The sequence below is a fragment of the Pongo abelii genome, chromosome X (assembly GCF_028885655.2).
Source record: "Pongo abelii isolate AG06213 chromosome X, NHGRI_mPonAbe1-v2.0_pri, whole genome shotgun sequence".
NCBI lineage: Eukaryota > Metazoa > Chordata > Mammalia > Primates > Hominidae > Pongo > Pongo abelii.
Genome location: NC_072008.2, coordinates 52,847,809 through 52,863,505, shown reverse-complemented (window position 1 = coordinate 52,863,505; position 15,697 = coordinate 52,847,809).

Below are 15,697 nucleotides of genomic sequence, written 5' to 3'. Positions count from 1 at the left end.
TTTAACAAGATTTCTTGCAGAGCAAAAAGTTTTAAATTGGATGAAATCTAATTTATTTTTTTCCTTATGTATTATGCTTTTTGAACCATTCACTATGCCCTAGATCTCAGACGTTTCTCCTATATTTTCTTGTAAAACTTTTTCTTTTAGTTTTGTTTGTTTGTTTGTTTGTTTGTGTTTTGAGATGCAGTCTCGCTCTGTTGGCCAGGATGGAGTGCAGTGGCAGGATCTCGGCTCACTGCAAGCTCCACCTCCCGGGTTCACGCCATTCTCCTGCCTCAGCCTCCCGAGTAGCTGGGACTACAGGCGCCTGCCACCACGCCTGGCTAACTTGTTTGTATTTTTAGTAGAGACAGGGTTTCACTGTGTTAGCCAGGATGGTCTCCATCTCCTGACCTCGTGATCCACCCACTTCGACCTCCCAAAGTGCTGGGATTACAGGGGTGAGCCACCGTGCCCAGCCTTTTTTAGTTTTATATTTTAGATTTAAATCTATGATCCCCTTGACTTACTTTTTTGTATAAAGGTATGAAGATTAGGCCTTTTTTTTTTTTTTTTGGCCTATGGCTCTGCAACTGCCCCAGCACCATTTGTTAAGCAGATGATCTTTCCCTATTTTTGTCTCTTGGTAAAAAATCAGTGTGGGGCTGTTTCTAGGTTGTCTATTTTGTTACGGTGATCTATGTGTCTATTTTTCTCCCAATGGTATATAGTCTTGATTCCTGTAGCTATATAAGAAGTATTGAAATATGGTAGAGCAATTCCTCCCACCTTATTCTTCTTTTTCAAAAATTGTCTTAGCTATGTAAATATTTTTTGAGATGGAGTCTCACTTTTGTCCCCCAAGCTGGAGGGCAGTGGGGTGATCTCGGCTCACCGCAACCTCTGTCTGCTGTGTTCAAGCGGTTCTCCTGTCTCAGCTTCCCGAGTAGCTGGGATTTCAGGTGCACGCCACCACACCCGGCTAATTTTTGTATTTTTAGTAGAGACAGGGTTTCGCCATGTTGGCCAGGCTGGTCTCAAACTCCTGACCTCAAGCGATCTGCCCGTCTCAGCCTCCCAAAGTGCTGGGAATACAGGCGTGAGACACCTGGCCCAGTGTTGTCTTAGCTGTTGACAATTTGTTACAGCAGCAATCAAAAATGAATACACATAGAAATAGATTAATTAGTGAAACAAAATAAAAAGTCAAGAAACAGACTAATTTATATACAAACTTCAGCATGCATTTCCAAAGAGTGGGCAAAAGATGGGTTGTATAATAAAGGATTGTATAATAAAGGATTGTTGTCTATCCATTTGGAAAAATAAACATTAAATCCTTACTTTCAACCACATAAAATAATAAATTCTAAAAATTGAGAGACTTAAATGTGAAAATGTGAAGTCATAAAGAACTAGATGAAATTTTAGGAAAATATTACAGTGTAAGACATCTTGAGTTGGCATAGGCACTTCCTGACATTACACCAAGGCTATAAACAATGAATCTGACATATTTAAAGACGTAAAAATTAAAGTATCATCTAAGTCAAAAGACACCATAAAAAACTGTTTAAAAAGGCAAATTTTAGGCCAGGCACAGTGGCTCATGCCTGTAATCCCAGTACTTTGGGAGGCCAAGGCGGGCAGATCACGAGGTCAGCAGATCAAGACCATCCTGGCTACCACGGTGAAACCCCGTATCTACTAAAAATACAAAAAATTAGCCAGGTGTGGTGGTGGGCGCCTGTAGTCCCAGCTACTCGGGAGGCTGAGGCAGGAGAATGGTATGAACCCGGCAGGAGAATGGCGTGAACCTGGGAGGCGGAGCTTGCGGTGAGCCGAGATTGCACCACTGCACTCCATCCTGGGCAATAGAGTGAGACTCTGTCTCAAAAAAAAAAAAAAAAAAAAAAAAAAAAAGGCAAATTTTGGGGAAAATGAAGCATCCCCAGTAAATTAACAGTAACCATCTCTAATATGTAACAAATAAGAGAAACTGGAACAACCAAATGAAAAAATGTGTTCAGGCATGGCACTACTTTATCGTATAGCAGAAAAGGATTACAGAATAGAACTTACGAAAGGAAAATAATAAAGGAAATGGAGAAGAGCTCCAAGAACTTTCAACGTTCATCCAATAGAAGATCCAGAGGTAGAGAATAGAAAGACTGGGACAGGCACGGTGGCTCACGCCTGTTATTACAACACTTTGGGAGGCCAAGGCAGGCAGATTACCTGAGGTCAGGAGTTCGAGACCAGCCTGTCCAACATGGTGAAACCCCGTCTGTACTAAAAATACAAAAATTAGCCCAGTGTGGTGGTGGGCGCCTGAAATCCCAGCTACTCGGGAGGCTGAAGCAGGAGAATCACTTGAACCCAGGAAACAGATGTTGCAGTGAGCTGAGGTCCTGCCACAGCACTCCAACCTCGGTGTCAGAGCAAAACTCCATCTCAAAAATGAAAAAAAAAAACAACAATAGAAAGACTGGAGAGAAGGCACTACTTGAAGAAATAATGTTCTAGAATTTTCCCAACTGAACAAAGACATGAATCTTCAAACTGAAAAGAGCTACCTAGTTCTGAGCCTGATTAACACACATGTGCACACACACCTGCGAACGCACGAGCGCACACACACACACACCCGCTCGGGGTAAAATTTCTAGGATAAAGATAAAATCCTGAAAGGTCCCAGAGAGAAAAAGAGAAGAGAGAATGCAATGGAGAAGTTTTTCAAGGAGCTGATTTAAAATAACTTTGGGCCAGGCGCAGTGGCTCATGCCTGTAGTCCCAGCGCTTTGGGCGCCAACACCGGATGCTCGCTTGAGCTCAGGAGTTTGAGACCAGCCTGGCCAACAAGGCGAAACCCACTTCTACAAAAAATACAAGTAACCAGGTGTGGTGCCACATGCCTGTAGTCCCAGCTACTTGGGAGGCTGAGGCAGGAGAATTGCTTGAGTCCGGGAGGTGGAGATTGCAGTGAGCCGAGATTGTGCCATTGCATTCCAGCCTGGGTGACAGAGCCAGGCACTGTCTCAAAAAAACAAAACAACAACAAACAATAAAAAAGTTGAACCTAGATATCTATATACAGCCAGGATAATCCAGAATGAGGGGAAAAATATTTCAGAAAATTCATGACGCATATACCCTTCAGAAATAATTATTGGTATACAGTCCTGTGAGAAGGGAAAACTAAATTTAGGAGGAAGGAGGTGATTTCAGTAAGCAGTGGTGAGGAGAAAAATAGTAAAATTTACTAAAAAGTGTAAACTTTAGATTGAAAAGTTTAAAAATTACAGTCTTGAACTAAAATTCCCAGTATTATAAACCTGGAAGACGGGAGCAGGGACAGGAAAGAAAAGATAAGTTCTTTGGGTGTTCAAGGAACGGATACAGATGCTAATGAATGATAGAATGCGGTGGTGCACGCCTGTAACCCGAGATACTCAGGAGGCTGGGGCAGGAGAATCACTTGAACCTGGCAGGTGGAGGTTGCATTGAGGTGAGATCACACCATTGCACTCCAGCCTGGGAAACAAGAGTGAAACTCTGGAAGACAAAAAAAAAAAAAAAAAAAAAAAAAAAAAAAAGGCCAGGCACAGTGGCTCAAGCCTGCAATCCCAGCACTTTGGGAGGCCGAGACAGGTGGATCCCTTGAGTTCAGGAGTTCGAGACCAGTCTGGCCAACAAGGTGAAACTCCATCTCTACTAAAAATACAAAAATTAGCCTGGCACAGTGTCACATGCCTGTGGTTCCAGCTACTCAAGAAGCTGAGGCAGGAGAATTGTTTGGACTCGGGAGGCAGAGGTTCAGTGAGCCAAGATCGTGCCACTGTGCTCCAACCTGGGCGACAGAGGAAGACTCTGTCTCAAATAAATAAATAAATAAATAAAAAAGTAAATAGAAAACCTATTGGATAGATTGGATATGAAAACATTAACTGCTCAAATAAATAATTCAGCGGAATAGATTGGATGTTAAAACTGATATAGTTGAAAAAGCGATTACTGAGCTGAGGAAATGCGTCTAAAGAATTCATAAAAGTAATCAGTAATGGATAGAGAAGAAGTAAATGAAAGAAAAGTTAATTAATAGAGAGGATAGAAGAATAAATGTCAAAACACATCTAATAGTAGCCTTATAAGAGGAGAATATAGTTATTAAAAGGGAGAGTGTACTTAAATAAGTAATCAATGAGAATTTCTCAGATTTAAAAAAATGACTTAAGGTTTAAAGATATTATAGTACACACACACACACACACACAGGAAAAGTGAAATGTAAAATTGTGAAAGACAAAGAAAAAAATATTTTAAAAACGATCAGAGAGAAATAGCAGGTTACTTACAGAGGAAAAATAATTAAACTGACATCGGATCTCTCAAATACCACACTGGAAGCAAGGATACAATGGTGTAATAACTCCGAGGTGTTGAAAAAAACTGATTTTTTTTTTTTTTTTGAGACAGAGTCTCGCTTTCTCACCCAGGCTGGAGTGCAGTGGCATGATCTCAGCTCACTGCAACCTCTGCTTCCTGGGTTCAAGCAAATCTCCTGCCTCAGCCTCCTGAGTAGCTGGGGCTACAGGCGCACACCACCACACCCGGCTAATTTTTGTACTTTTAGTAGAGATGGGGTCTTGCCATGTTGGCCAGGCTGGTCTGGAACTCCTGACCTCAGGTTATCTGCCTGCCTCGGCCTCCCAAAGCGCTGGGATTACAGGCGTAAGCCACTGCACCCGACGAAAGAAAGGAATTTTTATACTGGGTGGAGTAAAGACGATGTCAGCCACATGACTTCAGGAGATTGAAGACACAGGGAAATGTGAAAGCAAACAAGTATTTATTGCACTTATTAGAGACTGTAAGGAAGGGCCAGCTGCAGTGGCTCATGCCTGTAATCCCAGCACTTTGGGAGCCTGAGGCAAGAGGATTGATTGAGCCCAGGAGTTCAAGACCAGCCTGGGCAACATGGCAAAACCCCGTCTCTACAAAAAATTCAAAAATTAGATGGGCATATCAAGTTCCTGGGTCTGTAGAGAATTTAAAATATATATATATGGCTGGATTTGGTGGTGCGTACCTGTAGTCCCAGCTATTCGGGAGGCTGGGGCAGGAAGATTGCTTGGGCCCTGGAGTTTGAGGCTGCAGTGAGCTAGGATTGGGTCACTGCACTCCAGCCTGAGTTACAGAGTGAGACTTTGTCTCTGAAAATTAAAAAAAAAAAAAAGATCGCAAGGACGATTTTACTCAGAGGAGGGACTACTGTGATAGTTACAGGGAGCACCGCAATGGGGTCTTGCGGTGGGAGAGTGATATTGGGATCGACTTCAACTCCACCAAGGACAAGTGGGGATTTGTAGTCAAGGAGTAGGGTCGGGGTGGGGGTCAGAAGATGGGAAATTACTTGGAGGAAACCTCAGGTGCAGGGGGATTCTGGCTAAACTGACTTGACAGGATTTTTGCTGAAACAGGCTAAATGGGCAGAGTCCCCGGATGAAGGACAGAGCCTGAAGTTGAGACCTAGTCAGAAACGGGACTCAGAGGAGCCCGATTCAAGTTTGGTCAAAGGAGAGTGTCTCTGTCTGAAAGCAAAAGCAAGAAAGTCAACAGCAGTAAAATGAATGGATCACAAAGGAGAATTTTTGTGCATTGCTAAGCAGGACTCTGCTTTAACCATTGTGAAAGTTGGTTATGTGAAGTGAGTCGCTCTTAGTTGTTTTTTTGTTTGTTTTGTTTGGTTTTTTTTTTTTTTTTTTTTTTTTTTTGGTTTTTTTTTGAGATGAAGTCTCTCTGTGTCACCCAGGCTGGAGTGCCGTGCGTGATCTCGGCTCACTGAAACCTCAGCTTCCTGGGTTGAAGCGATTCTCCCGCCTCAGCCTCCCCAGTAGCTGGGACTACAGCCACGTGCCACCACACCCGACTAATTTTGTATTTTTTCTAGAGACAGGGTTTTGCCGTGTTGACCAGGCTGGTCTCAAACTCCTGGCCTCAAGCCATCTGTCCGCCTTGGCCTCCCAAAATGCTGTGATTACAGGCGTGCTCCACCGCAACCCATCCGAACTGAATCGTTTCCGACATCCACAACTATGTCAGAGTTGAGTGGCCAGGGGAAAAAGCACTCAGGGCACATTGCACCTGCCCCAAGAATTGAATTTTCCATAAGGCTGGTGGCTGAAATGGCCTGCTGCCACCCTAAGACCACTTTTACCTAGTAACTGCTGCAACAACCTGCAATGACTCTAAGGCTTGTTTTACCTATTGTCCGCACTCACCAATCAGAGCTTCCAGCTCCTGAAAGCTTCTCTGGTGCCAACGGACTTGCTTTAAAAACTATAGGTAACATTTCTGTTTCTAATAAAACTCTCAACTTTCTCTCTGTTCTTTGGACATACCAAAGACCAGCCAGTTTGGGTGTATGCCTCAGATCACAATTCTATGATTCCCAAATAAAATGTTTAGAGATTCATGGCTTGGCGTGGTGGCTCACCCTGTAATCCCAGCCCTTTGGGAGGCTGAGGCCGGTGGATCGCTTGAGCCCAGGGGTTCGTGACCTGCCTGGACAACGTGGTGAAACCCTGTCACCACAAAAAAATACAAAAATTAGCTGGATGTGGTGGTGCATGCCTGTAATCCCAGCTATTCCAGAGGCTGAGTCGGGGAGGCAGAGGTTCCAGTGAGCCGAGATTGTGCCACTGCACTCCAGGGTGGGCGACAGAGTGAGACCCGGTCTTAAAACAAAAAACAAAAACAAAAATATAATATAACATCCTTAATATTGTAGTTAAAAAAAGAGATTCATCTCCACAGTCTTTGGTTTTGCTATTTGTGGTGTCAGAAATCGGGTCCGAAGCTGACTCACCTTGGAGATATCAATGACCTCTGGAACTATGGCGTGAGGTCTGCACACTTGGTCCCCTTGAGCTTTTGCTTTTCTGGTTGCCTCTTTCCCCCCGGTGAGTCTTTCTTGGATCAAACTGCCATTTGTTGGGGAGTTGAGTTCAGTTTTATTTGGGAATTTGTTAGGAAGGGTCTTTCTCTCTCTCCTGGTTATGAAACCTCCTCTTTTCTTTTCTTTTCCTTTCTTTTCTTGTCTTGTCTTTTTTATCTTGTCTTTCTCTTTTCTTCTTTTTTTGAGACAGTGTTTTGCTCTGTCGCCCAGGCTGCATTGCAGTGGTGTGATCTGGGCTCACTGCAACCTTCACCTCCCAGGCTCAAGGGATTCTCGTGCATCGTCCTCCCGAGTAACTGGGATTACAGGTGTGCACCATTACGCCTGGATAATTTTTGTGTTTTTTCGTAGACATGTGGTTTCACCCTGTTAGCCAGGCTGGTCTTGAAGTCCTGAGCTCAAGTGATCTGCCCGCCTCGGCCTCCCAAAGTGCTGGGATTACAGGCATGAGCCACTACACTCATCCAGAGACGGCCTGTTTAAGAGGGATTTTCTCCCTCCTGGTTATGAGGCCTGGTTACAGAGATTTTTCTGTTAGAGAAGGCTTCTCATGCTTCCTGGTAAGTTTGTACTTTATTTTCTGAATCGTTTGCATGCTCAGAGTTTAATTTGGCTTTTGTGTATTAGGCATTAGACCGAATCACCTAGATTAATTTATTTACACACAGGCTCTCAAAGTTCAAAGGCATGCCAACGTAGTTCCCTCTTTCTGGGACGCCAGCTGGTAACATGTGCCAACATTATGCAGATCACTCACGCAGTCTGTTTTCCTCAAACTGAACTAAAATAATACAGTCCAAATGGGACTCCTATCTCAGTTGGTATCTTGAGGCTCCAGAACACATTCAAGACTCAAAGGCTGCCTCACTGCAAGATACTGTCTAAAGCTAGCTGAGATTTTCTTCTCCAAAGCCTTCCCCTCTCCTTCGTTTACCTCTTCCTCTTTATCCTTCTTTAAGCAAAACTCTTTTTCCAAAACTCCTCAGCTACTCTGGCACACGGACTATTAAAATAAAGACAGTTGAAAGACATCAGATACAAATAAACTAAAATCACTGACCTTTGTAGTGTTTCTTAAAAGCAAAAGATGAAATTCCCATGTAAAAGCTCTCCTTCCTATACTAAAAGGAAAGACAACAACAGTCTTATCTTCAAGGATGAGGAATTGAGACCGAGAGAACACTATAGAAAGCTTATTGGAATACCACTTATCTTTTGGGCCTCCTCACATAATTCAGTCACATTTTTACAGTTAACAATTCTTTGTCTAATTCAACATGTTGGTAACTGACTCAAACTGCTTTACCCAAAATTTGGGTCACCACCTTCATAAGATTACCTATTGAGGAGAAAAATCTTAAATAAAGTTTAGCCTTCTTCCATTTTGTCAGAAATATAATTTAGATCCAACGTCTTTTATAAATCGGTGAGTTTGTATGTTTTACTGTCCCATAATCAAAATCCTAAAATGAAAGATATCTTTGTTTATGTACGTATCTGTGTTTGGGCGTATTCATGCATATGTACATGTGTTATGTTAAATGTGTCTACATGGTAAAATCTGGAATCGCTGGCAAACAATTATTTAAAGAATCCTATTCGGATTGGCTTAAATAGGTGCTCATATAAATATACAGTAATTAACTAAAACGCATTTAGATCATGCAACTTAATTAAGTAGTTGAAAAATAAGCTGGTTTTAAAATTGTTGGTGAAATAAAATGAGAAATGTTTTCAAAATTGTGAGCACACGTTTTTGGCTGGGTTTACTGGTTCTATATTTGTCTCTGTTGGATGTTTTAAGGTTATGAAACATAAACCTAACCTAAGAACAGAATGGTCTTTTATGTGCAATTCTTTGGTAAGTAAGACTAATTTAATATTGTGGGTGTAATAAAACAGCTGTATTTTCTGAGTTATTGGCAAAATACTCATATATTTAAGGTTTTTGCTCAGGTGGATACCTGATATTTACAGGCTATAAAAATGTTTTAATAGGAAAATAACTCCAAATGACTAGCTTTATTTATTTATTATTTATTTATTTATTTATTTATTTATTTAGAGCAGAGTCTCCCCCTGTCGCCCAGGCTGGAGTGCAGTGGTGCTATCTCGGCTCGCTGCAGCCTCTGCCTCCCAGGTTCAAGAGATTGCCCTGTCTCAGCCTCCCAAGTAGCTGGGACTCTAGGCGTGCGCCCCCATGCCTGGATAATTTTTGTATTTTTAGTAGAGATGGGGTTTTACCTTGTTGGCCAGGCTGGTCTTGAACTCCTGACCTCAAGCGATCTGCCCTTCTTGGCCTCCCTAAGTGCTAGGATTGCAGGCGTGAGCCACCGACCCCGGCCGACTGGCTTTGTTTAATATGTCAGTTTTCATAAGTAATCTAGGTACAATTGTTAAAATGAATAAATGAGGTAACTGTGAGATACATGTTTATAAGTGAACTTTTCATGTAATTTGAAATGCTTTTTTCTCTTGCTCTTACCATGTGGAGATGAAATATTAAAGTTATGTTACGTTAGATTAAGTAATAGGTACTCGCTAAATGCCGGGATCGTTTCCAACTAAGAAAACAACGGATACAAATCGCTGAACATAAATACAAGTTTGTTCTTGGCCCTTAAGTTTTATAAAAGACAAAAGGTATTTGGATCTGTTAATAAAATGCCACATTGAAAACTGTTCTATAGAAATATTTTTAAAGATTATAAAATATATATTCATGAGATGTTAATATATAACAGTTCCAAACTACTTCCTAGGTTTCTACTAAAAATTAAGGGTACTAAAAATTGAAAGTTCTTAGTATACGTAATTCTATATACAAAATGTGCCAAAAGTAATTTTTATATGACAAAATTGTGTGGTCTGAGTGACAATACATTTTTATCCTAAAATAAAATGATTGGTTGTTTTAATATAAAGAATAGTCTATGGCCATACCACCCAGAATGCGCCAAATCTTGTCTCATCTCAGAAGTTAAACAGGGTTGGGCTTGGTTAGTACTTGGAATGGAGTCCAATATAAAAATAAAAATTGATACAGCTAAGACTGGGGGTAAAAAAATGATGGAATGTCTAGGCAAGTTGCTAAGGGTTTATGAAGGATGAGCCTTGGGAAGGGGGTCTTATATATCATCAGATAGGTTGGGATTGAAAAGAAATTGTTTATCAGTTTTTCTAAAAATTGAACATTAGTGTCAAGGGTGAACTGAAGCAGGGCGAGTCTGCTCCTCTATGTTTGAAAAAGGTTTTCTTAATATGTTGATCTGTTTTTCTTTACCTTTTAAATAATCCGTCTTTAAAAATGGAGATTTTGCATTTTAAGTTAGTTTCTTAACTGTATTTATTAAGTTTTTGTTTTTGTTTTTGTTTTTGTTTTCTGAAGTCTCGCTCTGTCACCCAGGCTGGAGTGCAGTGGTGTGATACAGCCACTGCAGTGAGCAAGGTTGCTCGATGCAACCTCCACCTCCCGGGTTCAAGCAGTTCTCCTGTCTCAGCTTCCCAAGTAGCTGGGATTACAGGGGCCCACCACCATGCCCTGCTAATTTTTGTCTTTTTAGTAGAGACGGGGTTTTACCAAGTTGGCCAGGCTGGTCTCGAACTCCTGACCTCAAGTGATTTGCCTGCCTTGGCATCCCAAAGTGCTGGGATTACAGGCGTGAGCCACTGCACTCAGCTATAATTAGCAATAGTATAATAAATTTAGTTTGTACCATGGTTTTGAACCAAGATCCCAAGCCACCAGCTAAACAAATCAAAAGACTGTGGGGGAATTGAATGAGACCTTTTATAGTCTTTGAGTAGCATTTTAGGACTGGGTTGAATTAAAGCAGAGTGCCAACTCTATAAAAGGGACCACTAGGTGAATTAAAGGATTTGGGAATTAGGTTCTGTCAAGTGAAAAATGCAGACATTAAGCGGGTAAGAGTCTCATTATGATATGAAGACTTATTCTGACGTCTTGGGAAAAGCTGTCTACAGTGTGGAAATACCATCTTCTCACCCTGATTTGTCGTTCGAATGTCTCTGGTTATGGCACTGGACAGTTTGGTGAACTTTTTGTATGGTCCATACATCAGGCAGAAGACTTGTTCCTTAAAATTTATCTTATAGGACTTGTAAACCAAAAGTAAAATCCTAAGCCCCCATGCCCCTGCAACCATCTGAATGGACTTCCTCCTAAGCCACGACTCTTTTAAAATTTAACCTGAGAGATGGTTTCAGGCCATGACAGGAAGTGGGGGTCAGACATACCTCATTATACCTCTGGCATCAACATCAACACAGAATTTCAGTCTGATAAGAAACATGTTATGGCCGGGTGCGGTGGCTCACGACTGTAATCCTAGCACTTTGGGAAGCTGAGGTGGGTCGATCACCTGAAGTCAGGAGTTCGAGACCAGCCTGACCAATATGGTGACACCTCCGTCTCTACCAAAAATACAAAAATTAGCTGGGTGCGGTGGCGGGCACCTGTAATCCCAGCTACTCAGGAGGTTGAGACAGGAGAATCGCTTGAACCCGGGAGGCGGAGGTTGCAGTGAGCTGAGATCACGCTGCTGCATTCCGGCCTGGGCAACAGAGTGAGACTCCATCTGAAGAAAAAAAAAAAAAAAAGAAAGAAAAAAACCTGTTACAACCTATTCTCTCTGAAGCCTAGTACCTGAAGGTTTCCTCTGCAAATAAGAACTTGTGTCTCCACAATCCTTTATGTTAACTCTGGCATTCCTTTCTGTTGATCCTAGGGTTTTGTTTTGTTTTGTTTTTGTTTTGAGACAGAGTGTCTCTCTGTCATGCAGGCTGGAGTGCAATGGCGCGATCTTGGCCCACTGCAACTTCCATCTCCCGGGTTCAAGCAATTCTCCTGCTCCAGAGTAGCTGAAACCACAGGCACAGGCCACCGCGCACAGCTAACTTTTTGTCCTTTTAAGAGAGACGGGGTTTTACTATGTTGCTCAGGCTGGTCTTGAACTCCTGACCTCAAGTGATCTGCCTGCCTCGGCCTCCCAAAGTGCTGGGATTCCAGACGTGAGCTGACACGCCCGGCCTATTAATTAGGTTTCTGATTTCTTAGGAAAACTGAGCTTTGGAAGGGTTATGTTTTTAAGTCCATGTAACTTTCTGTATTGCTGTTGAAGTCTGTTGACTATCACTCTGGTTAAATGAGTGACTATTTTCTTTTTTCCCTTTTTCTTTCCTTTTTTTTTAGAATTTATTTTTGGCCTGTGACACAGCCCTCAGGAGGTCTTGAGAACATGTGCTCCTAAATGATTGACTATTATTTCACAGTGACCCATGATCCTGTTTTAAGCAAATGTTTTGAGCCTTTTAACATCTTTGACAAACTTCCCCCAAATCAAATTGTTTTAATTTATCTATTGCTATTGAACAAAATAACCAAATTCTAATTTAAGTCTTTTTAACCTGAAATTGACTTTGAGCTTTACCAGTGAGGCCGCTGGAGAGCCTCAAAGAATGTGTCTCTCATTAGGCTTATTTGATATGTTAGATTATATGAAAAGCAATTTCAAATAATAAAATAATACGAATTGCTGTTTACATTTATATAGATATGATATTGATGTTAATGTTATATGTTTACACTTATATAGATATGTTATTTATATTAATATTTATATGTTCTGAAGATCATATAAAATTTACAGAGGTCTGATGGTCCTGGTGTGATGCTATCAGTCATGATTCTGGTTGTTATCTTAAAATGCTCTATATAATAGAAATAGCTGAACTTTCTTGTCAAATATTGAACTTTCATCAGATTTTAGTCATCACTATTCTAACTTTTTCATCTACAGTGCTGATTCTTCTCTAAAGGCATCTAGAATCAGATTCATAAAAAAGATTCTAACAAGTACTGTTGAATATAGATTTCTAATAAATAACTTTCAGATCAATGAACTAAATAATTTTTTTTCAAAACTCTAGCAGAAACTCATGGGCTCATGCAACTGATCATCAAGATCGAGCAGAACAAAAATTAATTACATGAGGCTAAATAACTGATAAAGTTAATGTATTTTTGACCTTTATTTAAAACTTTATTTGTTCTTGGGCTGGGCGAGGTGGCTCACACCTGTAATCCCAGCAGTTTGGGAGGCCGAGACAGGAGGATCCCTTGAGTGCAGGAGTTCAAGACCAACCTGGGAAACATAGGCGACCCGAATTCTAGAAAAAAATTAAGAAAATAAAAAGTTTGTTTTTTACTTAAATGTTTTGTTTTCCACATATAAGAAAATTTTCTGGTGAGATGTGGTAGCTCAGTTTGGAAGGCCAAGGTGGGAAGATCGCTTGAGCCCAGGAGTTCAAGACCAGTTTGGGCAACATGGCAAAACCCTGTCTCTACAAAAAAAATACAAAAAAATTAGCTGGGCATGGTGGCACACGCCTGTGGTCCCAGCTACTTGGGAGGCTGAGGTGGGAGGATCACTTGAGCCAGGAGGCAGAGGTTGCAGGGAGCCGTGTTTGTACCACTGCACTCCAGCCTGTGCAACAGAGCACAGCCCTTTCTCAAAAAAGTGAAAAAAAAAAAGAAAATTTTCTCTGTTAAACTATCTATAGTTTATAATAATTTTGTAAAGTATACTTTTGTAAACTAAGATGGAAATGTTTGCTTTTTCTTTCTACTCGATTCCTACAGAATTCGAAAACTATTTGCAAATATTCTTATGGCAATATGGTTATTTACACAGGTCCAGTAAAAACCTGCTTTTGGTGCCTCATTCAACTCCAACATGGCAAAAATCTCCAGCCCTTCAGAGAGGGAGCAGTGCATTAAGGCCCTGATTGCTGTTTTCCAGAAATAGGCTGGAAAGGATGGTTACAACAGCATTCACCCCAAGACGGAGTTCCCAAGCTTCATGAATAGAGAACTGGATGCCTTCATGAAGAACCAGAGGGCCCCAGTGTCCTTGACCACATGATGAAGAAACTGGACCTCACTAGTGACGGGCAGCTAGATTTCCAAGAATGTCTGCATCTAATGGATGACATGACTGTGGCTTACCATGACTCTTTTTTAAAGGCTGCCCATTCCAAGAAGCCGATCTGAGGATCCCTTGGGCCTGGTTTCCAAGCCACCCCCTTTCCTTCTAGCCTCGCCATCACCATCTCCTCACAGCCCACATGTCTTCTGAGCCCAGCACACCCACCATCTCATGCAGGCCCTGCCTGCAGGTAGTAATAAAACCATTCCCTCCCCCTCCCTCTTTTCCCCTCCCCTCCCCTTATCTCCTCTCCTCTCCTCTCTTCTCTGAAGCATACACACCACCTCATGCAGGCCCTGCATGCAGGTATACAGGTAGTAATAAAACCATACTTTTCTTCACTTCTTTTCTATTCTCTTTTCTTTCTTTTCTTTTCTTTTTTTTTGAGATGGGGGTCTCCTTATTTTGGCCAGGCTGGTCTTGAACTCCTGGGCTCAAGTGACCTCCCAAAGTTCTGGGATTACAGGTGTGAGCCATTGAACCTAGCCCACCTTTTTTTTAAACACACACACACAGACAGACACCTCTGCTCAATATCTCTACAGGGATACAATTAAAAACATTGGTTATAGGGCCGGGCACAGTGGCTTGCACCTGTAATCCCAGCACTTTGGGAGGCTGAGGAGGGTGGATCACCTGAGGTCAGGAGTTTGAGACCAGCCTGGCCAACATGGTGAAACCACATATCTACTAAAAATACAAAAAAAATTTTAGCCAGACATGGTGACACACACCTATAATCCTGGCTACTCAGGAGGCTGAGGCAGGATAATTGGTTGAACCGAGGAGGTGGAGGCTGCAGTGAGCTGAGATCTCGCCACTGCACATCAGCCTGGGCAACAGAGCAAGACCCTGCCTGTCTCAAAAAGAAAAAAATAAAACATTGGTTATATTACCAAGGCTTTCATCAAAACGCATGGAATGGCTAACCTCAAGTGTTTTTAGCTTTACAGTGAGTACATAAAAACGGTCACTTTTACTATTTTGAGATACGTCCCATCAATACCTAGTTTATTGAGAGTTTTTAGCATGAAGGGCTGTTGAATTTTGTTGAAGGCCTTTTCTATATCTAGTGAGATAATCATGTGGTTTTGGTCTTTGGTTCTGTTTATGTGATGGATTACGTTTATTGATTTGCATATGTTGAACCAGCCTTGCACCCCAGGGATGAAGCCAACTTGACCATTGTGGATAAGCTTTTTGATGTGCTGCTGGATTCAGTTTGCCAGTATTTTATTGAGGATTTTCACATCGATGTTCATCAGGGCTATTGGTCTAAAATTCTCTTTTTTTTGTTGTGTCTCTGCCAGGCTTTGGTGTCAGGATGAAGCTGGCCTGATAAAATGAAGGAATGGTACCAGCTCCTCTTTGTACCTCTGGTAGAATTTGGCTGTGAATCTGTCTGGTCCTGGACTTTTTTGATTGCTATGCTATTAATTATTGCCTCAATTTCAGAGCCTGTTATTGGTCTATTCAGGGATTCAACTTCTTTCTGGTTTAGTCTTGGGAGGGTGTATGTGTCCAGGAATTTATCCATTTCTTCTAGATTTTCTAGTTTATTTGCATAGAGGTGTTTATAGTATTCTCTGATGGTAGTTTGTATTTCTGTGGGATCAGTGGTGATATCCCCTTTATCATTTTTTATTGCGTCTATTTGATTCTTCTCTCTTTTCTTCTTTATTATTCTTGCTAGCAGTCTATCTATTTTGTTGATCTTTTCAAAAAACCAGCGTCTGGATTCACTGATTTT